Source organism: Triturus cristatus, chromosome 3_1, assembly GCF_964204655.1.
Source record: "Triturus cristatus chromosome 3_1, aTriCri1.1, whole genome shotgun sequence".
Taxonomy (NCBI): domain Eukaryota; kingdom Metazoa; phylum Chordata; class Amphibia; order Caudata; family Salamandridae; genus Triturus; species Triturus cristatus.
In genome coordinates, this window is record NC_140583.1 from 1,112,177,491 (window position 1) to 1,112,203,351 (window position 25,861).

Genomic DNA, 25,861 nt, shown 5'->3' on the forward strand with positions numbered 1-25,861 from the left:
TGCTGTCTGGGGAGGAGCACAATATATGTTCACCCAGTCCTCTGAAAAGGCTGCCCTACCTTCTCCCTTGATTGAATTTGAATGCGCTTTATCTTTCTCTGAATCACAAAGAAAGTAATGTGAGAATAATAGCAAGAGTCCTCTCCCGAGAACTGCTGAGTGACTTATGAGATCATCTATATACGTAGGCAATTAAAGCAAAAAGCAATTAACCCAAACAACCATCATAAATATTGATGCAGATGGGATCTGCAAGCCCTTTTGAGAATTGCCTTCCAAGCAGATGTTATGGAGTATAAATTGAAAGCTAATAGGCTTAGCCATTCTGAGTCAAAGGGATGACTGTGAAGACTCATCATAGGCTTATTGGTAAGTACAGCTGATTACACTCCATGGCACCCAGGAACACTTCATTTTGTAGCTTTTCTTTCCACGCCCTTAGTTCAGACGCAAATAATGTATCGGTTCAACAGAGGCTGAGCTGTTTTTTAAGGAATTGGTCAAGAATGCACTGGAGAGTAAGAGGTCCAATAATGTGGAAACTTTGAAGCCCCGTTTATTTTTGTTAGTACTATTAAGTATTCAACGCTAGTGTGAGTGTGTGTGTGTGGGTGTGTGTGTGCGTGTGTGTGTTGAATGCGTGTGTGTGTGTGTTGAATATGCCTGCGTGTGTGTTTTTAATATGGCGCGGGGCTTTCTCGGTTGAGAAAAGGTGTACCAAATGATTTAATATGTGCTACCATCGGACCCGGACTGTCCGTTTTTTTCCACCGGGCATTTCCCGGTGGTCTGAAGCCTTGGGGGGGGGGTTCTTATTACGTCAGGAGGCCACTGCCGGCACCTCTGTCGCTTTCTCCAGGTTCCCCGGGTACTTACAGCAGACAGCAGGCTTCAGCACAGACTCCTAATACTGGTTAGCCTTATGTACAATTTCATTCCATTTGTTCAAACTCCATTAAGTAGCAGGAAGCTCCCCGCGGTTTGGTGCACATTGCATAGATGTGTTGACTTCCAGGGACAATAAATGAAACAGTAACACCCACCTGCTGAGGGTGAATCCCACCCACGTCCAATGTCCGCTTCCTAATGTGGTCATTCCTTCATGAAAAGAGACAGTGCCTAGAAGCTGTGGTTGCTAGAGAAGACTTTCTGGGAATATGATTTTTTGATTGATGATCAACGCATTACTTTTCGAAAATAGAACAAATAGACATTCAGGTATGAATTCGCCATTTACATTACAGTCGCTATAAGATCTACTTTCTATACTTAGCACTAAGAGTCCTAAACGTATCGCCAAGGCGCTGACTGTGCAAAAAAAAGTACAGTTAATCAAAATAATGCGCAACTCAATATCTCAGGCAATAAGCTAGCAGGGCGTTACAAGTGTGGAATGAAGAGTAATTTCCTGGCAAGAAAGTGTGTGGACCCGCAAAGGTGAATGACCCAGCACAGGTGCGAACCTAGGATACCGAACAGGTATCAAAGGACTAATGCCTGATCCTACAGTCACTCGAAAACAAAGTTGACTTGACAATTTGACGGACTTGTAGAAACAAACCCATTACCTACTGGCGGTCGCCAGTAGGTAGTTATAGTTAGGACCACGTTTCCATAGGAAATCCGCAACATTCTATTTTGAATAACTTTGGCGCCGGTCGACGAATTCTCGCGAATTTTTCAAAATAGGTGGGGCGCTACGCTCCGCTCCTACCCTGAAAGTCTCGGGGGGATTCGTCAAGCGGGGGCTGAGATAAAAGGGGGGTCCCAAAACACGTTTTTCCCATGCATTTTTCCATAGGACCTTTAGACAGGGCTACAGCCCGAACGGCTGAACAGAATTACTTGAAATTTGGCAGAGAGGTAGTCCTCAGGTCAAGGAAGTGCCTTTTGTAGGTTTGGTGTAAATCTGTTCAGTAGATTCTGAGAAAATAGCCTTTAAATCAATATATATATCTGAGCCAGCTTACGGTGCGCTTACGGTACGCTTACCGTACGCGTACGGTGGCGTGCGCGAGCGCGATTCTGATTGGCTTTTAGATCTTAATAAACATTCGAATCGGCCGAAACCAGGAAGCGGCGGCCGCCATTTTCTCTCTCGCACTGAGAGTGATGATGAAAATACAAAGCACAAAAACATGTAAAGGGGCTGTTTAGACAGCTCCCACACACATAGCCATGTTGAGGGAGTCCCCAAAGATCCCCCAAGGCCAAAAACGTTTTTTTTTTTTTTCCGCTAATTTCGCCGATTACGCTTACCGTACGCGTACGGTAAAAAATTATATAATACAAAAAATTATCCACACTCTCCCCACCCCGTGTGCAATTGGTGGCCGAATGCCACCAATTGTGCATGGCTTATAACATATGAGATAAACTATAATATTTAAAAAAAAAAAAAAAAAAAAAAAAATTATCCACACTCTGTCCACCCCGTGTGCAAATGGTGCCCGAAGGGCACCATTTGTGCATGGCTTATAAAAATTACGAAAAATTAAAATATTACCTTTCAAAACGAAGTGCATCATATGTCCTCCATGTGCGCACGTTGCGCGAAGCGCATCGTGCGTACATGGCCCATCTAGCGTAACGTGGGCACGCGGTGCGCTACGCGCACCGCGTGCCCACCGTGCGTGCACGGCACTAACTGCGTAAAGTGGGCGCGCGGTGCGCGAAGCGCACCGCGTGCTTACTGTGCGCGCACGGTGCGCGAAGCGCACCGTGCGCGCACGGAACGAACTGGGTTAAGTGGGCGCGCACGCCACGAATGGCGTAAAGTAACTTAGCATTTAAAAAAACGTACAAATTCACTGAAAAAACCATAGGTTTCACACACGTTATAGTTAGGAATTAGCATTTAAAAAACCTTGCAAATTCACTGAAAAAACCATAGGTTTCACACATGTTATAGTTAGCGGAAATTTTACTGATAAAAAACCAATGAAATTCCCCCGTTATAGTTAGTGCAGGCAACTATAACTCACGCGACCGCAATATTCTGCTGATGACATATGTGTCTTTATGAAAAAAAAATATTTGTAATATATGTATAGCTAAAAATGTATGGAAGAAGACATGGGCAAATAAGTGTCTAAATACAGTATTAGCATCAGCAGAGGATTGCGGTCGCGTGAGTTATAGTTGCCTGCACTAACTATAACGGGGGAATTTCATTGGTTTTTTATCAGTAAAATTTCCGCTAACTATAACATGTGTGAAACCTATGGTTTTTTCAGTGAATTTGCAAGGTTTTTTAAATGCTAATTCCTAACTATAACGTGTGTGAAACCTATGGTTTTTTCAGTGAATATATATATAGGCAGGGCCACTGGAACTATGGGACATGGGGGTGGGGGGGAAATACGTGCCAACGTTGAGAACTTTTGAGGCAAGAAAATGCAAATTATGGGGTGCAATGCAGCACATTTTGTGATAACATTACCTCCTTATTTTGTAATTGTTACACTTTTTAAAACTGTAAGGACATCGGTTGCACCTCATTAGTACCAGATTAACACCCAAATATAGCAATAAGCAACAGAAAGGTGACCAGTTCAGCTTTCCAATGTGACTTTCTTTGCTCTGCAACACGCGTTGCTGTGTTTTTAATAATATTTAAACAGTTTGAGCTAGATACAATTTTTTTTGCTAAAATCTGCAGATTATGCAGCAGAGGAAAGATTATGTGGCAAATGCGGCCAATCCATAGATATGCCAAAAACGACGCAGTCGCACAGTCGCATAGTTCAAGTGGAATGTATATCAATCAATCAATCAATCAATCAATCCATTTGTAAAGCGCACTACTCACCCGTGAGGGTCTCAAGGCGCTGGGGGGGCGGGGGGGCTGCTACTGCTCGAACAGCCAGGTCTTGAGAAGTCTCCTGAAGGTCAGCAGGTCCTGGGTCTGTCGTAGGCGGAAGGGGAGGTTGTTCCAAGTCTTGGCGGCGAGGTGGGAGAATGATCTGCTGCCGGCGGTCGCTCGTCGGATGCGCGGGACGGTGGCGAGGGCGATGTCAGCAGAGCGAAGCTGGCGGTTTGGGGTGTAGAAGGTGAGGTGTTTGTTGAGGTACGCTGGTCAGGTGTTGTGGAGTGCTTTGTGAGCATGGGTGAGGAGCTTGAAGGTGACGGGGAGCCAGTGCAGGTCTTTCAGGTGGGCTGTGATGTGGCTGTGGCGGGGGATCGAGGATGAGGCGTGCAGAGGCGTTCTGTATGCATTGTAGTCGTTTCTGGTGTTTGGCTGAGGTTCCCGCGTAGAGGGCATTGCCGCAGTCCAGCCTGCTGCTGACAAGGGCCCGGGTGACCGTCCTTCTGGTCCCGGTGGGGATCCATCTGTACATCTTGCAGATCATACGGAGGGTGTTGAAGCAGGAGGAGGATACGGCATTGACTTGCTGGGCCATTGACAACGATGAGTCCAGGATGACCCCCAGGCTGCGTGCGTAGTCAGTGGGCGTCGGTGCAGCTCCCAGTGCGGCCGACCACCATGAGTCGTCCCAGGCGGAGGGGGTGGATCCGATGATGAGGACCTTCGTCTTGTCCGAGTTCAGTATCAGGCAACAGTTCTTCATCCATTCTGCGATGGCCTTCATTCCTTTGTGGAGATTGGTTTTGGCGGTGGTGGGGGCCTTGGTGAGGGAGAGGATCAGCTGGGTGTCGTCGGCATATGAGATGATGTTGAGGTCGTGCGATCGGACTGAGGAACGATCCTTGGGGTACGCCGCAGATGATCTTGGTGTCTTTGGATCGGAATGGAGGGAGGCGGACACTCTGGGTTCTGCCGGTGAGGAAGGAGGTGGTCCAGTCCAGGGCTTTGTCGCGGATCCCTGCATTGTGGAGCTGTGTGCGTAGGGTGTGGTGGCAGACGGTGTCGAAGGCGGCTGAAAGGTCCAGGAGGATGAGGGCCGCAGTTTCTCCGTTGTCCAGCAGGGCCCTGATGTCGTCGGTGGCAGCGATGAGGGCTGTTTTGGTGCTGTGGTTGCTGCGGAATCCAGATTGGGATGGGTCCAGGATGTTGTTCTCTTTGAGGAAGGAGGTCAGTTGCATGTTGACAATCTTGTCGATGACTTTTGCCGGGAACGGGAGTAGGGAGATGGGCCAGAAGTTCTTGAGGTCCTTGGGGTTCGCCTTGTGTTTCTTGAGTAAGGCGTTGATCCCAGCGTGCTTCCAGCTCTCCAGGAAGGTGGCGGTCTCGAAGGAGTTGTTGATGATCTTGCGGAGATGGGGTGCGATGGTGGAGCTTGCTTTGTAGAAGATGTGGTGCGGGCAGGGGTCTGATGGTGAGCCGGAGTGGATGGTGTTCATGATTTTGATGGTGTCGTCATCGTTGATGTGGGTCCAGGAAAGCAGGGGATCAGTGTGGCTGGGGGGCAGTGAGTCTGAGGTGTCAGTGTCAGTGTCTGGTTGTTGAAGCTGTCATGGATGTCTGTGATCTTGCAGTTAAAGAAGGTGGCTAGGGAGTCGCAGAGGTCTTGCGATGGCAGGATGTCGTTGGAGTTGGAGCTGGGATTGGAGAGTTCCTTCACGATGTTGAAGTGCTCTTTGCTGTTGTGTGCGTTGTTGTCGATGCGTTCTTTGAAGGAGGTCCTTTTGGCGGTTCAGATGAGTTGGTGGTGTCTGCGGATGGCGTTCTTGTAGGCTGCATTGCTGTCCGGTGTCTGTTCGTCGTGCCACTTCTTCTAGAGCCTGCGGCAGGCCTGCTTGGATGCCTGGAGGTCGGCGGTGAACTAGGTGGCCTTTCTGTCGGTGCATCTGTTAGAGGGTTTCTTGATCGGGGCGAGAGTGTTGGCGCAGTTGTCGATCCATTGCCTGAGGTTGTGGGCGGCAGTGTCGGTGGTGTCAGTTGGTGGGTTTCGGGCGAGAGTGGTATTTAGCTGGTCTTCGGTGACTTTTCTCCAGCTGCAGCGGGGGCCCGTTGTGTGTGGAGGTGCGCAGTGGGTTTCTCAAAGGTGAAGTGGATGCAGCGGTGGTCGGTCCAGTGGAGTTTGGTGGTGTGGCTGAAGGTGACGTGGTTGCTGGCGGAGAAGATGGGGTCAAGCGTGTGTCCGGCGGAGTGGGTGGAAGTCGTGATGAGCTGTTTGAGTCAGAGGTTGGCGAGGTTGTCGAGCAGGGTGGTGGAGTTGTTGTTGTTGGTGTTCTCGAGATGGAAGTTCAGGTCTCCGAGAAGGATGTAGTCTGTGGACGCAAGGGCGTGCGTGCTGACGAAGTCGGCGATGGAGTCGCTGAACTGTGGCCGGGTGCTGGGGGGTCTGTAGATGAGGGTTCCTCTGAGGGTGGTGTTGGGGTCGATGTGAATCTGGAAGTGCAGGTGTTTGGTGGCGCTGAGGGTGTCATCGGTGCTGGTCGAGATTCTGACGGTATTTCTGTGGACGATGGCAATTCCTCCAACTGCTCCGTTGGTGCGGTCCCTGCGGGTGATCTTGTAGCCGTCAGGAATGGCTATGGCGATGTCGGGTGCTGAGGAGGGGTTCATCCAGGTCTCCATCAGGAAGGCGACGTCCAGGGAGGAGGAGTAGAGTAGGTCCCAGAGTTCGATGGCATGCTTGCGGGCGCAGCGGGTGTTGAGTAGTATGCATCTGAGGTTGTTGCGTCCTACCCCGGTGAACGTGGTGGTGGCTTAGAGGCTGGTGTAGCTGCAGTTCCGCAGGAGAATGGTGATTGGATGCACTTCGGGGTGGTCCAGAAGCAGGTGTGTGATCGGCGGGCATTGAGTGCGTGGAGGGTGCTGGTGTCATAGCGGCATCGGGCGTTGTGGTGTTCGCGGGTGCCAGGGGGTCTGGTGCTGGGCGCGTCCAGGCCCAGACAGGCGCAGACGGGCCTGCTGCGCGCAGTCGTGCAGCGGCCACCATAAGAAGGGGAGGTGGGAGGGAGGAGCAGCTGGGAGGCGGGAGCGGGACGAATGGGCAAGCAGGGGGACGGGCCGCAGGGGATGCAGCGGCGGGAAACGGAAGAGCAGAACAGGTGGAGTTTACAAGGCAGAAGGACACAATAACAGTACAACAGGAAATAAAAGGAATACAAACAGAATCCAGTAAAAACAGAATGCAGAATCATAAACAGAAGGCAGACAGGAAAAAGGGGCAGAGCGAGTACCCAGATACCTACGGCCCAACACTGGGCCACCAGGGATGAGGCGCAGGTGGTAGCCTGCGGGTGAAGGAGGGCCTTGAACTTGCGGCAGCAGCGGGCTCAGGGATACGGGCACAACAGGTGGTGCTGTGCGGCGAGGCGAGCGACCTGTCTGGAACAGGGTCAAGGGTCAAGCAGCCCTTAACAAAACTAAAAATTGCTAAAAGGAACTATTTTATGGACATTAGTGGTTCTGTAGAAGTAGAACATTTAACTGGATGAGTACTCCCTTGGCGACTTCCTTTTTTTGCTTTTTATTGATTGTGAACGTTTTTCTTAAACTTGGTACTTTAAGAGACAGTTTTAAGAGCCAGAGGGTCTTTTTTATGAGAGTGGGGAGCGAGGAGTTTTACAATAAGATGTCCTAACATGCCAACATCGTGGAATAAGGAGCACGTCACTGAATGCCTCCTCAAAACTAATTATAAAGAATAATTTCCAAGGTGTCTGATTTATGTTATGTTATGTTAAAATTATTTGTAGAGGGAGCGTTCACCCGTCGGTTTCTTGGTGCTACATATAGGAGTAGCCTGGATCCCGGTAGGTTATTCATATGCCTGGATAAACAGCCAGGTCTTAAGCAGTATCCTGAAGATCTGGAGCTCTGTACAGGATCTGATGTTTAGGGGAAGGGCGTTTCAAAAATGAGTGGCTAAAACCACAAATCTGCAACCGCCTAGTCTCTTCAGTTTGTAGGTCGGTGTCACCAGGAGGTTCAGGTGGGTTGAGCGCAAATTGCGAGTAGGTCTATATCTCTGCTTTGAACTTCGTGCTTAAACAGTCCAGGTTTTATAATCTTACTCTGTAACGAAACATTGATTCTCTTCGAAACCTAGTGAGCGCAGTTGTTGGGATAATAACCTTTCTGAACAAAAGACTATATATGCTTTCATCTTACACCACCACTCTTTCTTATGTAATTCAGGACATCATAATTTGAAATCACTAAAAATTAACTAAAAAATATTGTCATGGAGTATAGCGGAATTATCCAAACAACCAGTTTGTAGGAATTTGAATCATAATGGAAAAATATGCTATGGATTCTTTAAAAGTGGCAAGGAACTAAGTCTCAAATTTAGCAACAAGTCTGCTGAACTGTTGTGTACCCTGCAAAATAGATGGGTAAGGCAAGAAATAAAGAAGGACAGGATGTTTTTAAAGAAACGCAAATTGATTAGAATGAGCCATGGTCGCCAATGCTACAAAAAAATAGTTACTGGGCAAACCTGAGGTGCAATATATTTTTAATAGAAATAGATCCTCTGCTGATAAGTGAAGAGGTGATTTTCCTGAAAATCGCTGTAAATAATTGGTATATGAACAAACCATATGAAGAAAGCATTTTAGGGATTCCAGCAGTACTTGAACAAAAACCAGCTCAATTAGTATGGGGTGAATATTAGGGGTGGGCCTTACTACTGTAATTCCGTATAATGTAATCAAGCGGAATTGCCCCCAAATTCCACTAAATTACACACAATTACACGAAAAAGTAATTCAGCATTTAGTGCTAGTAGCTGAAAAAATTCTCCTTGCACCCAAAATGGGCTAAAGGATGCATGTTGCAGTAAGAAATAGTGTTAAATGTAGCAGACCATGAAAAGCGAACGTGACCAGCCGCTGCGCTCAGTAAATGTGCACATGAAGTATGATTTTATGGGAAGACTAACATTATGCAACATTCTTTATTGTAACTACTCCAGCAGCTCCTTTAAAGAATATAGAACTTTAGAATTCTGACAATAAAATCTCACAACACCCTAACAAGCAGCTTTCTTTTTTGCTGCTGCTCCTGCAGATAATTATCTGTGTGGAGAGTGTGAAGATAATTATGGCAGGATTGTAAGGAATGTATGTCTTGGAGGTTAGATAAGTACTTTATTTAAAAATAAGCTGGAATAAAACTTAGGGCCCGATTCTGATCTCGCTAGGAAAGCCCACTGTACAACTCTGATCCCAAGGGCTTAGTGAGCGAATCGTGCTCCGGGAGTCTGAGCGACCGATTCCGATGCATCCGTATAATGACTGACTTGGTTCGCTCAGACTCCCATTAAAGTCTAAGGGAGCCTGTATACTGAACTCGCACACAGGCTCCCATAGCAAAAAGGGGTGGGTGGGGAAAAGTGTACACCCTGTGGCAGGCATCCCATGGTGCCAGCCACACTGTGCATGCTTGGATCGGGGGACCCATGGGTACCCCCGTGACCAATTCAGAGGGCCGCGGGTGAAGGGGGGCCTGCTATGGCCCCCCCGAAGTCCGATTCCGACAGCTGTTTCATCTCGCTGTGACCGAGGCGCTGCGGCTGTCCGAATTGTACATTGTACTTGCTCGTTCAGAATCTGGCTCCATTGCGTGGCACGATTCGGCTACAAACAAGTTGTACGGACAGGATCGGGTTCGGAAACAATTTGGTCAACACGCACAAGATCTTCGCATCGTACTTGGTTGTTCCGACCTGTGTACGATTCGGTCAGAAACAAGGGCTGCGAATCGGATCCGGGAAAGCCAAATCTGATTTGGAGGCCTTCCGAACGACATCGTAATCAGGCCCTAAGTGTATGAGTGATACTGTAATTTAGATAAGACTATATTGTTTTCAGTGTTATTTAAGATTTTAAAAATACATTGGGGCTTGGTTTTCTTTAAAGGGTTAAATACTTTTTGGAGGTGGTGATCGTAGCGTATCAGGGTTTGTGCAGGCAAGCAAAATGGTAAATTTGGGAATCTATTACTTACTCAGAGGCCTAAGACCATTAGTGAGGCAGTTGAAGCTCGTGGCCTCTGCGCACGCCGGGCTCTCGGATCGGCCGGGTCGGTGTGGGCACATGCTTTATCAACGATGCCTCACACTCCTGTGTCTTCTTTTTTAGTCCGGTCACGTGGAGGGGGGCATGTGTCTAGGTTTGCGTGCCTTTCTCTTGCAACGTGAGTCAAGAGGCGTTGTCCACTCAAAGTAGATGTTAGCATAGCAGCGGCCGGATTGTGACCGCACTGGGAGAAAGTGATTCTGGACAGATTTGGCTCTCACGGACTATTGGAGCACTGCCGGTAGTAGACTTTTGGTGCTGCCCAATTCAGCATATAAAAATAAAGGAAGGACTAAATTTACCCGGTCATACAGGGCACTCATTTGAAAAGATTGGGCAATAACATACACACTATTATTGAAGTGTGTTATTCAGGAGCGTCAGTTTGCTGTTAGTTGGAATTTGACTAGAGGTCTGTCAGATGATATACTGACAGTTGAAGGGTAGGTCAAATTTGGTTTGTTAGGGTTAGTATTGCATCAGGATAAGTCAGGTCTTTGTGTTGATCTATCTAATTAAAGGTATTGATAATTAGAGGTAGAAAGATTTTAAGATGACTGAGGATAGATCACATTTGGATGAATCGCAGTTTGAGGAGAAGCTGAAGAAAGCAGTGAAAAGATTTCAGTGTATTTAGGTTCTCGTATGGCGAAAAGATTAGAGGCTATGTTTGCAGCTTCAGAAAAATAAACTTTTTTGGTCACCTGGGGAGGCTTCTCAGTCTAAGAAAAGAGGTAAAGTGGCCAAAAAGAGAAAGAACCTTCCAGAAGATTTTGCACATACAAAAAAGCATAAGTCTGCGTTGGCAGACTATGGTGCCGGTGTGAACTCGACTCACATCAGCGGCACAGTAAAGGCCCCAGAAGTGCAAGACGAAGGATGCTGGGAAAAACCGAAAGCACACTGCCGTACTTTATGATCAGTTTTAGCCTAGAGTAGTGCCGAAGTGGAGATTAGTTGGTCTTCCGAATTTGGTACTAATGAGTTTGACAGTGAGGAGATATTAAAGGTAAGGGAGAAGAACGAGAAAGGTAAAGACAGAGAGGCTGAGGTAATTATGGATCCATCAGGTGATTCGATGTTTGATCCTTACCTGGTTAGGCACCCTCTGTCTCATGAGTAGTCACCTCTCCAGCATGTGGCTGAATACATGCATTCTTGGATTAGTAAACAGATTCCAAAGGAAGTAAGGGTCAGTTTCAGGTCAGACTGTCCTAGCCCTACTTTGGAGGAAGAGGTTATGGGGATCCTGGCGCTAGATTCTAAAATATTGGCATTCACTGGGCAAGGAGGTTGTGATCCCAAAAAGCTTTTGGATGTCTCCGGGTCACTGATAAACATTTTGGATTTGGTTGAGGAGGCCTGTATGAATAATGAAAATGTGGATACAGAAGAGTTACGTCAATGGGTCCAATGGGCAATATGACTGCAAATACTGCTTTGTCAGTAGAGTGCAGAAAAAGCATTTTGCTAAAGATTGATCCTGAATTGCTTGATTTGTCCAACAATTAAACTGGGTTTTCTGCAAAAGATCTACTATTCGGAGACAACTGTATAAAGTCTATATCAAAGTTTGTAGGGGCATATTATTCGATACAAAAGTCGCAAAAGGACCTTGTTTTTGGTTGGGCTGGGAGATCAAGGGGTCAATTCCTCAGCCAGTGGCTTGGAATTATGAGATCGTCTTTTTCCCTGGAAATATGGCACCTCACAAGGACAAGGTGTTTGGCAAACTGCCAATTTCTACCCACAAAGACAGCGTTTTAGGGGACATCGAGGACGGAGTGAACATTGGTTCAGAGGAATGGGTAAGTGAGGTCAGGCCAGGCCTTACTTCTATCCCTGTAAAGTTGGGTAACAGACTTGCTCAATTTTATCACAATTAGTTTCAAGTAATAAGGGATCCATGGGTTTTGTAAATGGTGCAAGTTTATTGCATCGAGTATACAGAGGAACAGGTTCAGAGTTGGGTGCCTGGTGTTGTACAGTTCAGTGTAGAACAAGCAAAACTAGTGGACAAAGAGGTATGAGAACTGAAAGAGAAAAGATTGATTTATGAACATTTCCAAGAAGATGCGGGATTTGTAAGCAATATTTTCTTAGTGGAAAAAAAGGACAAAGGGATTAGACTAGTAATAAACTTGAGAACAATTGGGTAGTGTACCATCACTTCAAGATGGAAGGTAGTCACATGTTGAGGGACATCCCGCAAACAGGAGACTGGTTGACTCAATAAGATTTAAAGAACGCATATCTGTCGGTTCCAGTTTTGGGACCACATCAAAAGTATCTCATGTTCAGATGGGGCTGAAAGATTTGGAAATCTGTGTGTCTTTCTTTTGGTCTTTTGCTGGCCCCATGATGCTTTATGAAGATCATGACCAGTGGTGTCTTTTCTGAGTGAAAGAGGGTGAGATTGATTATCTACCTAGATGATATTTTGATCATGAATCACAGCAGGTTGCTTGTATTGCAGTACACAGGCATGACAATCAGGTCACTAGGATCTTTGGGTGTTGTTGTCAACAAGAAGTCTTGTTTGACACCAAAGTAGGAGACTCCATTTCTTTTTTTGTTGTCAACACTGGAGGTGGAATTTTAAAACTTCTGAAACAAAAGTTGAAGAGAATAAGAAAGAAATTGAAGAGAGTTTTACTTCCAAAACGAATTTCTTTGAGGATGTTGGCTCGCGTGGTTGGTCTTTTGTCCTTAACAATACAAGCTATTATTTCCAGGTCCTTTGAACTATTGGGCTTTGCAGAGGTTGAAGGCATTGCATCTAAGAAGTGGTTTGAGGTATTCTTAGGAGGTTTTACTTGTGGAAGAGGCGAGGGAGGAGCTGAAATGGTGGATGTTGAACATGGAAGCTTGGAATGGGAAAGAAATTTTAGGAGAAAACCGGAGTTATTAATAGAGCCGGATGCAAGTTTAGGTGTTTGGGGTGCATGGTGTGGTACTGTTTTGGCAGGAGGTCATTGGATGGACGAGGAAAAGAGGTTGCATTTAAATTGCCTGGCACTGTTAGCAGGATCTTTTGTGATCAAATGTTTTATGCAAAAGGAGATAAAGTGTCTGGTACTGTTACACATACACAATGTGTCAGCAGTACAATATGTGAACACTCTAGGGGGTCCAAAATAATTGGATTTGGCAAATTTAGCAAATGTCTGAAGAGGAGAGTGTGTGTACAAGCGGGACATATTCCAGGAATGAACAATTTAGTCTCATATTGGTTCTTGTGGAATTTCAGCAACTCAAACGATTGAATGTTGGACAGGACGGTGTGTTGCGAGTGGAAATTATTTGTGGTCCATTTGGTGTGGATCCAACAGGCTAACGGCCCAGAAAAATAGGTTTTTCAGTTGGCAACCAGATTCGGAATCAGTCGGAATAGACAACTTTCAGCAAACTTGGACGGGTCTCAGACCATATGTGTTCCCACCTTTTTCAATGATTGCTCGGGTGACCATGACGGTTTGCTGGTAAAAGAAGACAGCTGCAGTGATAACTTCGCTTTGGAGGGTCCAAGTGTGGTAGCCAGTTCTGTTGGAAATGTCTGTAGACTATCCCATTCTGTACCGAAACTCTTGAGGGGCCCAGCAGGAGAAGTGCACAATTTAGTAGCATCGGAACAAACAAGGTTTTTTTTTATTTTTATATTTTTTTATTTCTCATTTAAATGAAAAACAATACAATCATAATGACAAAAATCAGAACTAAAAACATACGATATAAAATATACATCTCAGAGGAGCATGTTTTCAGCCAGTTATCTAAGTCACATAAATCACATACAAATGCAAAACTAAAAATTCAAATTAGCCATAACAGAAATAAGAAAAAAGAATATGCGCGATCACCATGTCTGTGAAGTGTCCTATACAGTGTCACATGTGAGGTCCATGCCCATCATTTACAGCCTGGGGCTAGCAAGAACTGGCGTGTCTGCTGTGTCCTGTTGTGCAGGAGCAGTTGATGGGGTCAGTACTCGTTGCTGAGCTACCACATAATTATTATACAAACTCCAGAAGTTTTTTGGGCGGCTTGGAAAATGCGCTTAGTCGAGTCGCAGCAATATCGCCACATGATCATCTATAATAAGCTCTAGATTAGTCTGCCATTGTAATGTAGCTCTAGTATAGTGGTTGCGTCACAATTCCTGAGTCTTCTTGTAGATATGTGAGACTAATCTATTTTGGGAGTCAATGCGAAGCATGGTTGAGAGGGGTAGTGCCTCTGAGGGTTCCAGCAGCTCATCCCCAAGCAGGTGTCGTAGTGCACTTCGAGCTCTAAAATAATTAAACGAGTTAGGGGGTGGGCTGCATGTCATTCGGCACTAAGTCGTTCCAGTCTTTCCCCTGTCCATCACTAAAAAAGGATCCTATAGTTTCTACACCTAAGGTATGTAAGGCCTCTACCATTTCAGGTGAGGCGAGAACTGGGACCCACGAACACCACGCCGTGGGGGTGAAGGGGGAATATAATACGGAAAGTTCTTGCCGATTAAGAAGATATTGCCAGGCATGCGTAGTAGCATTGATTGAATCTAGAATGCCAGTGTGGCGACATGCAGCTCGGAACAATGCCGTCACCAAGTGTGCAGGGAACATTGCAATACGTTCTATATGCAGTTGCGGGGGGGGGTGTCCTGATGCAGCCAGAAGTAGGAGTGAGAAGCTTGGGCAGCCCTATATTAAAGCTATAAGTCTGGGGTGCCCAGACCCCCCATTGAATACGGGAGAGTAAGGAGTTCCCAACTGGGTCGAGGTTATTTATCGGTCCAGGCCAGTTTTATTAGCACCGTTTTAAGATGTTTAAAGAAGTGTGCAGGCAGAACCATTGGAATATTGACGAATAGAAAAAGGAATCTGGGAGGACTACCATTTTCATGATGGAGATTCTGCCAAGAAGTGAAAGGGGAGGACGGATCCATCTCACAACGTCATCTTCTAGCTTAGCAATGGCCCTGCCGTAATTTTAAGTGACCACCAAGTCAGAGTTTGTGTGTATTTGAATTCCCAGGTATCGTACCAGGTCTGTGGACCACTTTAAGGGAAACTCTAAGTCTTCAGGAAGCGTCGCAGGGGTGAGGGGAAACATAATAGATTTAACCCAATTAATCTTCAGTCCTGAAAATTCTCTGAATCTCACCACTTCTCGTAGGACTGGGGACAGGTTTTGGGCTGGGTCGCAAATGTATAGAAGGGTGTCATCCGCATAGGATGAGATTATAAGGTTATATCCAGGAAAGCGGATTCCCCTATGGTTGTGATATTCTCTGAGTGCGCAGGCCAATGGCTCTGCAACTAGGGTATAAAGGAGAGGAGAAAGCAGGCAGCCCTGGCGAGTGCCCCTAGAAATCGATAAGGGAGCGGTGACTGCATTGCCCACTCGCACTCTAGCTACAGGGTCCATATAGAGGGTGTAGATTAGACGTATGAAGAGAGATCCCAGTCCCATGCGTCCCAGAATAAGAACATGAACTTCCACTCTACCGAGTCAAATGCTTTCTCAGTGTCTAAAAAGATTGCTGCGACTTTAGTGTCTTGCTTTGTGTGTTGAATTGCGCTGAATGCAGTTTGGAGATTATGTGTAAGTGTGTGGCCTGGGACAAACCCAGCCTGTTCCGGCCCAACCAGGGAGGGCATAAGCGGTTGGCCACTATTTTGGTGAAGATTTTCGTGTCGACGTTTAGCAGAGAGAGTGGTTGATAAGAGGAACGATCATGAGGAGGTTTTCCAGGTTTCAAGATAATGACCAGGAGAGCCTCTCGCATCGTAGGGGGCATAGAGCCACTCTCTGCCATCTCTCTAATAATGTTATTAGGTGAGGGGTAGGTAAAGTTTGAAATTCCTTATAGAACCCCACTGTCAGCCGATCCTGCCCTGGAGCTCCTCCAGTGCGCATCATAGCTAAGGCATCATGAATCTCCCACGTTTCCAGTGGCTGCATCAAATATGCTCTGTGCTCATTGAGCAGCCAGGGTAGCTTAATATATTCCTAAGTATTCCAGCATATCAGAGTCGGTATCATTGGATCTCGACTCATACAAGTCTGCATAATAAGTCCTAAAACTTTCAGCCACACTATCAGGGCCAAGCACCCGCTCTCCAGTGTCCAAGTCAAGTTCTATGGGCTGGGCAGCGGTCTGGCGCCCCCTCATAAGGCTTGCCAAGGCAGCGCCCGGGCGCTCGCCCTCACCATATGTCCTTGCAACTGCGTATTTCCCCAGGAACTTAATCTCCCTATCTGCTCCTGAGTGGTATTCCTCCAAGGTAGTCTTCAGAGCTTCGGACAAATGCGCATCGCCTGTTTCCAAGGTATCTTTCTCTAGTCATGCCAGGGTCTGCTTTAGCAGTGCCAGTCTACCCCTGATCAACTTCAGCACTCCTGAATGTTTGGAGATCGCAATGCCACGTATGTAGACCTTGAAGGTCTCCCAAACCATTGCAAATTGTGAAACTGACCCCACAATAGTAGCGAAGAAGATCTCTATCGCCTCCAACATGTCCGCTTTGAATACCTCATTGAGTAACGCATATGAGCGGAAACGCCAAGTGAATGTGGGGGACGCTTGACAGGAGATGTCAGTGTAAGTAATGTAGGGGAGTGGTCTGAATAAGTTTGCGGGAATACCTCGCAACTTCTAATTCCAGGTCTATGAGATTCCGCTGAAAACCAATAGTCGATTCTAGTATGGAGATTATGTGGAGCAGAGTAGTGCGTGTACCCCCCCTCTCCAATGAACGAAACCGCCATACATCCACCAATCCAATCTCTGTCATAGAGTCCATGATTGCCTCAGTAGCGATTGAGCGGCAGCGTGGCAAGCCTCCCGAGTGATCCAGCTCCGGGTTTAGAACGCAGTTATAGTTACCCCCCAGATCTGTGGCAAGTCTGGTAATGTGCAAACTAAGACAAGGAGGTCGTGGAAAAACTGCGGACAGTCATGATTTGGGCCATACACATTAACCCATATACATTCCATACCCCTCCCCTTAGATTTGGATATAACATACCTGCCTCCAATGTCCGTGTGTAGTTCCTCTAGGGTGAGTTGGGCCTTAGGGTTAATCCAGGTGAAAACTCCCCTAGCATGTGTGGTGAAGCCTGCAGCGTGTATAGTGCCACGGATTCTATAACGGGTCTGTGGGAGGTTCGCTACAGGGAGGTGCGTTTCTTGTAGGAGTGCAACATCGATATTGTGCCTAGTGAGGTGAGACATAACCTTTTGTGTTTTGCACTGTTCGTTGAGCCTCCTAACGTTCCAGGACAAGAGCCTCAGTCTATCTTCCATACTACTCAGGGGAAGGGAAGGAGGATCTCAGCTATGATATCTGTTCGTTCCCTAAACATAATTCTTGTGGCCATTTGTCTGTGATAGGCACTGCTCAGTGTGTGTACTGTACATAGAGAAAACATTGTGATAAAAATAAAACATTTAAACCATCAAACTCAACATTCCAAAGAGCCCCCCTCCCACCTCCCACGCCATGCCAACCAGATTTGAGCACAGACAGTATCCCCCCCACTCTCCCCCTCTTAGAAAGCTTAGAAAAAAACGGGCATACTGCCAGGTAGTGTGCAACACGCGGGGCGGATGTTACCTAAGCACTACAACTAACCATCAGCAGTATTCCACACTATACTGAACGTTGTACAACAATCGGCCCTGTATGAAGAAATAACAGTCCTGTCACACAGTTGAACTAGTAAATATCACTACGTAGCTAATTGGAAAAAGTGCCCGCACTACGAGGAACCGCCCCACATATTAAGGACTATAGTGAATGCGTATCCAAAAAAGCAACTACTTCTTCAAGGATATAACATCCACAAGTACTTGCGAGAGTTGAGGGCAATTGCTTCAGGCAGAAGTTGTCACACATGGGTCTGAGGGTGCCAGGGCAATGGAGGCATCGCAACCATGGATGCCAAAAAACCAAAAAGGCTCAGATTAAGTGACAGCACCTCAACTTCTAGAAGAGGACCCTCTCAGGACCTAAGTTTTAATCATTGTCATCTAGGTGGTCCTCCGGCGAACTGTCCGCAGCGGCGGATGACCCCTCCTCTGCATCATCTCGTTTTTTCCGTTTGGAGGACTCCTTGAGTGCCTTCTGCAGCGCCTTTGGGACCAAGAAAATTTGAGGCGAGCCATCAAGGCTGACGCATAGCCTAGCCGGGTATAGCATTGAATAAGTGATATTTTGATCTCGAAGCTGTCGTTTGAGCGTAGTAAACTGAAGTCTTGCCTCCTGCACTTTTATTGTAAAGTCTGGATATAGGGAGATCTTTGAGCCCTCGTATTGGAGCTCACCCAGTTCTCTGGCTCATCGTAAGGCAGAGTCTCTATCCCGGTAATTCAGCAATTTGGCTATTATCGGGCGTGGTGGCGCATCCGGGGGTGGGCACGGCCCAGCGATCGATGGGCTCTCTCAACCACGAAGATTTCTGAGAAGGCATCCCGGCCCAGCAAAGTAGTGAGGAGTTTTTCTATGAATTGTTCCTTGTTGCCCATTGGAGTAGACTCCGGTAGGCCTGTGATACGAATGTTGCTCCGTCGAGAGTGGGCTTCCAAGTCCTCCGTCTTGTCCAAAGGTAGCACAAGTTCTTTGGCCATATGCTTTTGCGCCATGTCTGTTTCGGACTAGGCCTCTCCAACCTTCGTAATTCTGCGCTCTGACATATCTATGTGTCCCGCCTGTCTATCCGGCCTCTCCGTCATCCTGTCCATTTGGAACACCAGAGAGTCAATTTTCCAGCCAATTACCAACAGGCTTTTCTGCAACACTGCAAACATTTGCTTGACCTCACCTGGATCATCCTCCAAATTCTCTAATTGAGCGTCAGCAGAACTGGCCTCTCCCGTGTCCTTGGTCCTAGAGTGTTTGACGTCAAACGGAAGCTTTGTCTGTGTCTTATCCTTAGGGGAAATAGCAGCACAGCAGGAGGCCGCAGTCCCGAGGCCCAAAATCCACATGGCGTCGAGCCTTAGTGGTTGAGTCGCCCAAAACGCCCCAGGGATATGCCTTGCTTAGAGGAGCGTCGAGCAGTTGGGGCCCAATTGTGTTCAGTAAGGGAGTAGTACCCTCGTCGGGGTGCGCGGGGTCTACCCGCAGGAACCGGGGGCAGCTGCACGGCGCAGCAAGCAAGGTCAGCCAAGTCTCTCTCCCGCTGCATCGCCTCTGAAGATCCGCAATAAGCAGGCCTCCGTTTTGATATCTGTTAGATGGGCCACTTCCGTTGCAGTATTAAGAGGTGGTGAGTGACAGCCACAGCCCAGTAGCGTGTTCAGTGGGGCAAAGGGCTTCGTAGCGCAGCGTCTTCAGATCCCAGGTCCAGGGAAAGTATGTACTCCCACAGAAGCCTCGACCCCTGGCGCGCGTTGCAGTGGACTAATTAGCGCGATGCACTGTGCCAACCAACCCAATAGCCACGGAGCCGCTGGTCTCCAGGCGCACATGCTGTGGTAGCGTGGGTTCATTACTGAAGGTGCAAGTATTGCAGCCCTTCCCCTCTCGAGCCAAGTGTCACACCATAGGGGTACAGGCTCCAACCCAGGCCGCAGACTCTTCCCATGCACACTCCCTCAAAGACAGCAAGTCAATATCCCACAGCAAGGGGTCACTGGGTTAAATGGGCTGCAGCAGTCGAAGGGCCCAGGTAGCACAGACGAGCTAGGGGGTCTCAGGCGCTCCGATTGCAGAGTGCCGGTGAGGGAAGTAAGACAGGGGCATCCAGTGAGCGTCGGGGGTCGCACGTCCTCATAGAATCCAGCATGTAGGATCGCCAGCTGCCTCGAGGCCTCCCCGCAGCATCTCACCAAGGGTTTGGGTGCAGTCAGGCACTTCAATGAGGCGGACGTGTCCGCAAGGAGGGCTCAGCAGTACTCCGGCGCCGGGGCTCCCATCAGACCGCAACGTGAGGGTGCGTCCATTGGGCCCATATCAGCCCAAAGCCGCGTCAGGAGGAGGTCCCAGCACCAAGATGCCACAGCTGGTAGGAGAGATCGCAGCGGCCGGCGGGTGCTACGAAGGGCTGACTCCGTAGTAGGTGGGAATCCGCAGGTGGCAGCGAGGACAGTGGCTCAGACAGGGAGTGGAGATCGTGGAGCACCAGACTTGTGAACGCCCACGTCCTCCACAGCACAGGCCCACAGCGTGCAGCACGCGTTCCCCAGTGTTCTCCACCACGAAAGTGAAGTACTGGGTATTTTAAGCCCAGCGGTGCAGGGGAACACACCCTATGACTTCGGGGTTCTTCCTGTTTCAGACCTACAGAAACACAGAGTCTTCTGGGTGAAGTCAAAGATCAGTTTATTGGCTGCAGACCAATTACAGGTATCCTAGAAGTACAACAGCGTGTATGTTCTCAGGAGACTGCTGAAAATCACAGAAACGGGCTTCTCCTTAAATACAGAATTTCCTGCCTCAGGCATACATTCCTTAGTTTATGGTATGGTCATTCAAAGTATACATTACAAAACGAAAAGGCAGAGTCATGATGACCATCCCACATTCCAGTTAAGCCAGCCCGCAATTATTTACACAGCAAGGCTCAGCTCCCACATCAGATATCGATAGGCCCCAATAAACATGAGCATCTCCTGTTTTGGGAAACAAGCCATAAAGTAGGAACAGTCAGGTGTGAAAGAGATTAGCTGGAGGCTCGTGTAGGATGAAAAGACTTTATGGTGTGTCAAGCCCTGATGCTAATCACAGGTGGCCAGAGGACGGGGAACTCGTGAGACCAGTTTGACCTGGGGCAGCGGAGCCAAGCTGCCCAGGTCACAGAAGAGTCAAAGAAAGGCACATGTGCTCTAAAAGGCCCGTTTTCGCTTCATGCTATATAGCCTATGTGAGGGCAACCATAAGATGGCCACCGATACAAAATGGAACCCACGTAGTGATGTAAAATAGCGTATACATAGTGCATTCATAGCTAAAACATTACACAAAGCACTTGTACATACCACATTAACCATTCGCGGTTCACTATTACCGAGATAGACAGGGGTAGGGCCCTGCCTCCTACGCGGTCCCAAATTCTAAAGTACGACAGACCCTCCTTTTGCCCTTACATAGGCAATAACTATACTCATTTCAATCCGAGTCTAGGTCAATATTCACGAAGTCATGGAGATGTTGCTGTAGCATCATCCTATTACTTAGCTCGTCCCTCGATACAGGTTTCCTTACACATGATGTAGCACAGAGGCCACATATCGCGGGAGCACACTGTACGCACAGACAGAACAGAAAAAGGATGGCTAAGATCATTCCAATGACCATCAGAACTTTCCAACCCCAGGCAGATATCAGTTCCCAGAACCACCCCACCAGTGACCAATCTCCTTTATCCAAGTGTATGGACTCAGATATTTTATGCAGTTTGGAGATGGCTTGATAAACTGTTGGAGCGTTGTCTGGTATGAAAATGCAACAACTGGATTGGATAACCTTACATACCCCACCACGGTCTGCAAGTATGACGTCTAGAACCATGCGGTTCTGCAAAGTCATGAGGCGATCCGCTTGGAGCTCAGCTGTCAAATTACCAAGGGCACCAGCCGTTACATTAACAGTGGATTCAACCACACGAGTCAGCTGTCTCAGGTTCCTTCTATTAACCATAGGTCCCCAAAACGGCAGGAAACCCAAAAAGAAATCTCCCGCTTCCTGACCGGCAGTATCCTCCTTACTGATCACGCCTCTCACAACTCTGGTCTTGTGATAGTCAGAGGCGGCAGTAAATGTTGGCGGTAGCAGATTTGCAATATAACATGTGCCCGAGAAGTCAGGGGGCAACCATGTATATGCTCGGTCATTGCAGATAAAATATGTACCCTTGGCAGCCAAAAACGCAGGGGAAAACTGTGACGGAAAAGTGTACGTTTCAGTACAGTCACTTCTTCCCAGTTGAGCTCTAGGATTCTGACCATTACCTTGCAAACAGAACCGACCTATGTGGGGTACGACCCAGATTGGGGATGAGATTTTTCGCTGTCTTTCACCTAGACTAATACTATACCCCGTCGCGTTCCACCCTACATAAGCTCTCAGCTCTTCTTTGGGAATGGATGAGTATGCATCGATATCTCTACTCATATCTGCAACTCTTTTCATTAAAGCTTTATTATTGGTGCTAGGTCTGATGGAACGCGGTTGTCGCGGGGAGTACGCATCTAGTGCATAGAGAAACATGGTCTGGAATGCCCATGACGATCCATTGTAACTATACGGCAGCACTAGATAGGGAATACCCTTATTAATGGTATGTGGCATTAAACCGCACACCCAACAATTTGTTGTATTCATGACTAGTTGGTGCTGGTGCAGGAGCTGAATAAACGAGTTATTCACAAACTCTGATCGTCTAACTTGTTCATGTTCAGGCAGAGGGTGAAAAGAGTGTGAGGAGATAGTAGGAGGAAGTATAGGCTGTACAGTGGGGGCAATGGGCTCTTGAGAGGAGAAGAATACAAATCCTACAGTAAACACTACCATACTACATAATACAAACAGGCATAAAAATACAAAACGTTTGCTTTTCATTATTTTACATATTCTTGCTTTAAAGTTCATTTCCTCAGTGAGTCTCTCCATCTTACAAAACTCCATCCTCTAATCGTGCCGCTCGCGGCGGGTGAGTTTCTTCTGCTAAGGAGTACGCCTGTCAGTCCAGGGAACGCCCTAGACCAACCAGAACCGTCGACCTAACGTCTTCGGCCTGTACCCCAAAGGCGTGGCACCGCGACCCTGCGGCTGAACCTGGATGGTGGTTCGAAAAACAAAAATCAAGAAAGTCCTTCAGATGGGAGAGCTTTGGTATCAAAAAACAAAAAGGTAAAAGAAAAAGAATATTTATTTGTCCATAGGCCTTGGTCTCAGATTGTAATGGAGACGGCCAGGTACTGTTTGGTCTTGGAACAAGAGTTCAGGCTCTGTGGTGTTCAATCGAATTGACGGTGGCACAGCTTCTTGCAAAATATCGTCACTCTGTTGTGCTGAAGTGGTGCCTTTTATGCGTGCATCACTGAACGGCACAAAACGAGGTACAATGTCTGTTTCAGAGTCTGCGATACCCTCCTGGACCCACTGGTCATACGGCAGAGGCAAAGGGATCCTCTTCACGTGGGCGCCGTGGATCCAGTTCCTCTTCCCCTTTACTCGAACAGCTGATCTTGTAGACAGTAGCACGAGGTGAGGGCCAATCCAGCGGGGCTCATCATTGGTTTTCCGCTGAAAATTCTTGATGAGCACCCACGTGCCAGGATCAATGGGGTGTCCTGGAGCCTCAGAGGCTGGAGGGAGAGTATCGTGCACCTGTTGGTGTAAAACACGCAGTTTAACCGTCAAATCATACAAGTAATCAAACAGTACTGGGTGTTCGATTTCACTGAATTTTGTCGGTCTTGGCACACCCCATACCTTGGCCGGGCGGCCAAAAACAACCTCATAAGGACTAAGTCCCACTCGTGAGTGCACGGTCATTCTAGTGGACAGGAGTGCTAGAGGCAGAGCGTCAGGCCATTTAAGACCCGAGCTCGCTTGGATTTTGGCCAGTTTGAGTTTGAGAGCGCCGTTGTAGCGCTCTACTAATCCAGCTGATTGGGGGTGATTTGCAGCGTGAAATTTCTGCCTTATACCTAGTCCCTCACACACATTTTTCATTACTTGGCCCACAAACTCACTCCCATTATCACTCCACACCATTCTTGGCATTCCAAACCTAGGGAAAAATTCCTTCACAAGGGCTTTGGCTGTGGACAGAGCAGTGTTATCCTTTAGGGGATAGGCCTCAATCCATTTTGAAAAAGCGCAAACAACCACCAATACATATTTCAGGTTGTTGCACCTTTCCATGTGAATAAAATCCAACTGTAAAACTTCAAATGGATATGATGGAGGCGCAAAATGACCAGCTGGAGTTGGGGTTCCCCTACCAGGGTTGTATTTCAAGCATACCATACAATTCGTGACCACATTCTCTGCACACTTAGGAATTCCAGCATTCTGCCATACTGGAGCCAACAACTTACAGATTCCTTTCGTACTGATGTGTGCCATTCCATGTGCCAAAGTAACCACTGGAAGCACATATGCATCAGGCAACAACCATCGCCTATGTTCTGACAAATCAATCCAACAACCATTCTCATCCAACTTACCCATACTTTCTCTCCACTTGCTCAACTCTTTCTCTGTGGCTTCAGCTTGAAGGGAATTTACACTCTCTATTGTGTTTTCGCACATTCCAACATCACCAACCCATCTGGCAGGGCCTGCAACATACATTCGGGTCTTCACATCTTTTGCTGTTTCTTTCGCAACTTCATCAGCAAACGCATTACCACGACCAACATCATCAGTGATTTTCCTGTGCGCACTGCATTTCATAATCGCAATTTGCAACGGTAGGGTCAGCGACTCAAGGAGATCATTCACCAACTTGCCATTCTGAATCTTAGCTCCATGCGAAGTCAGGAACCCACGTTCTTTCCACAATCGTCCAAAACTATGAGCCACGCCAAAGGTGTACTGGCTGTCTGTATATATGTTCACTTTAATTCCTTCAGACAACACGCATGCTCTTGTAAGGGCAATCAATTCTGCTGCTTGAGCCGAATTCTGTGGCACACGCGCAGTTTCAACAATCGTGTGCAAAGTCGTGATAGCATATGCAGCAGTGGTATCACCATTCGGAAGCTTGAAACACGAACCATCCACCCATAAAGTACCATCACACTCAGTCAGGGGAGTATCTTTGAGATCTATTCTTCCTTTCGTCTCTTCTTCTGTTCTGAACAGACAATCATGTTGCTCAATCTCATCTAGGTCTGCTGGGATTGGTAATAGTGTGGCTGGATTCAACGTGTTGCATCTCTTTATGTGTATATGGTTTGCTAACAGTGTCAGCTCATAACCAGATAATCGTGCACTAGTTAAGTGTTGTGTCTTGGTCCTGTTTAGCAATGTGTCCACAGCATGTGGAAAAATAACGATCAATGTGTTATCCATCACTAGGCCCGCAGACTGTCGAATAGACATAGCTGCAGCCGCTGTGGCTCTCAGACAACTTGGCAATGCCCTCGCTACTGGGTCCAAGGTTGACGAAAAATACGCGCATGGACGCGGTCTGTCGCCAAAAGGCTGTGTTAACACTGATAGTGCGCAACCATCTTTCTCATGAACATACAATGTAAAAGGCTTGCTGTAGTCGGGGGTACCCAACACAGGAGCTGAACACAATGCATTACGCAATTCCAAAAAACTCTTCTGACACTCTTCAGACCATGGAATAGGATTCGGTGTGTCTTTGCATGTTAATACTAACAAAGGTTTTGCCAACAAGGAAAAATTGGGAATCCAATGCCTACAGTATGAAGTAATGCCCAAGAAAGCACGCACTTCTCTCTGTGTTCTTGGCACACTCAACTGTGCAATGGCTTGAATTCTTTCTGGGGTCAGTTTCCTTCCCTCCTTCGATAAGAGATGACCTAAGTAGGTCACCTCTTGTCGACAATATTGCAGCTTTGAGAGAGACACTTTGTGATGGAAGGCAGACAAATGACGCAACAATGATAATGTAGCTTCTTTGCAAATCTTTTCAGTATCCGCGGCGATTAGTAAATCGTCGACGTATTGAATGAGGATAGCGCCACTAGGTAAAACCAGTGCATCAAGCTGTGCTTTTAAAGCCTGACTGTATATTGATGGACTCCCACAGTAGCCCTGGCGAGCGCGTTTAAAGCGGAAGCTGCGACCTCCTAAACTAAAGCCAAAAATGTCTCTGCTCTCCTCTGCAATTGGGATGCTAAAGAAAGCATTCTTTAGATCGATTACTGAGAACCATGCAGCGGAGGCTGGAATCATGGTTAACAAGGCAGTTATATCAGGGACAACTGGAAACTGTGGCACAA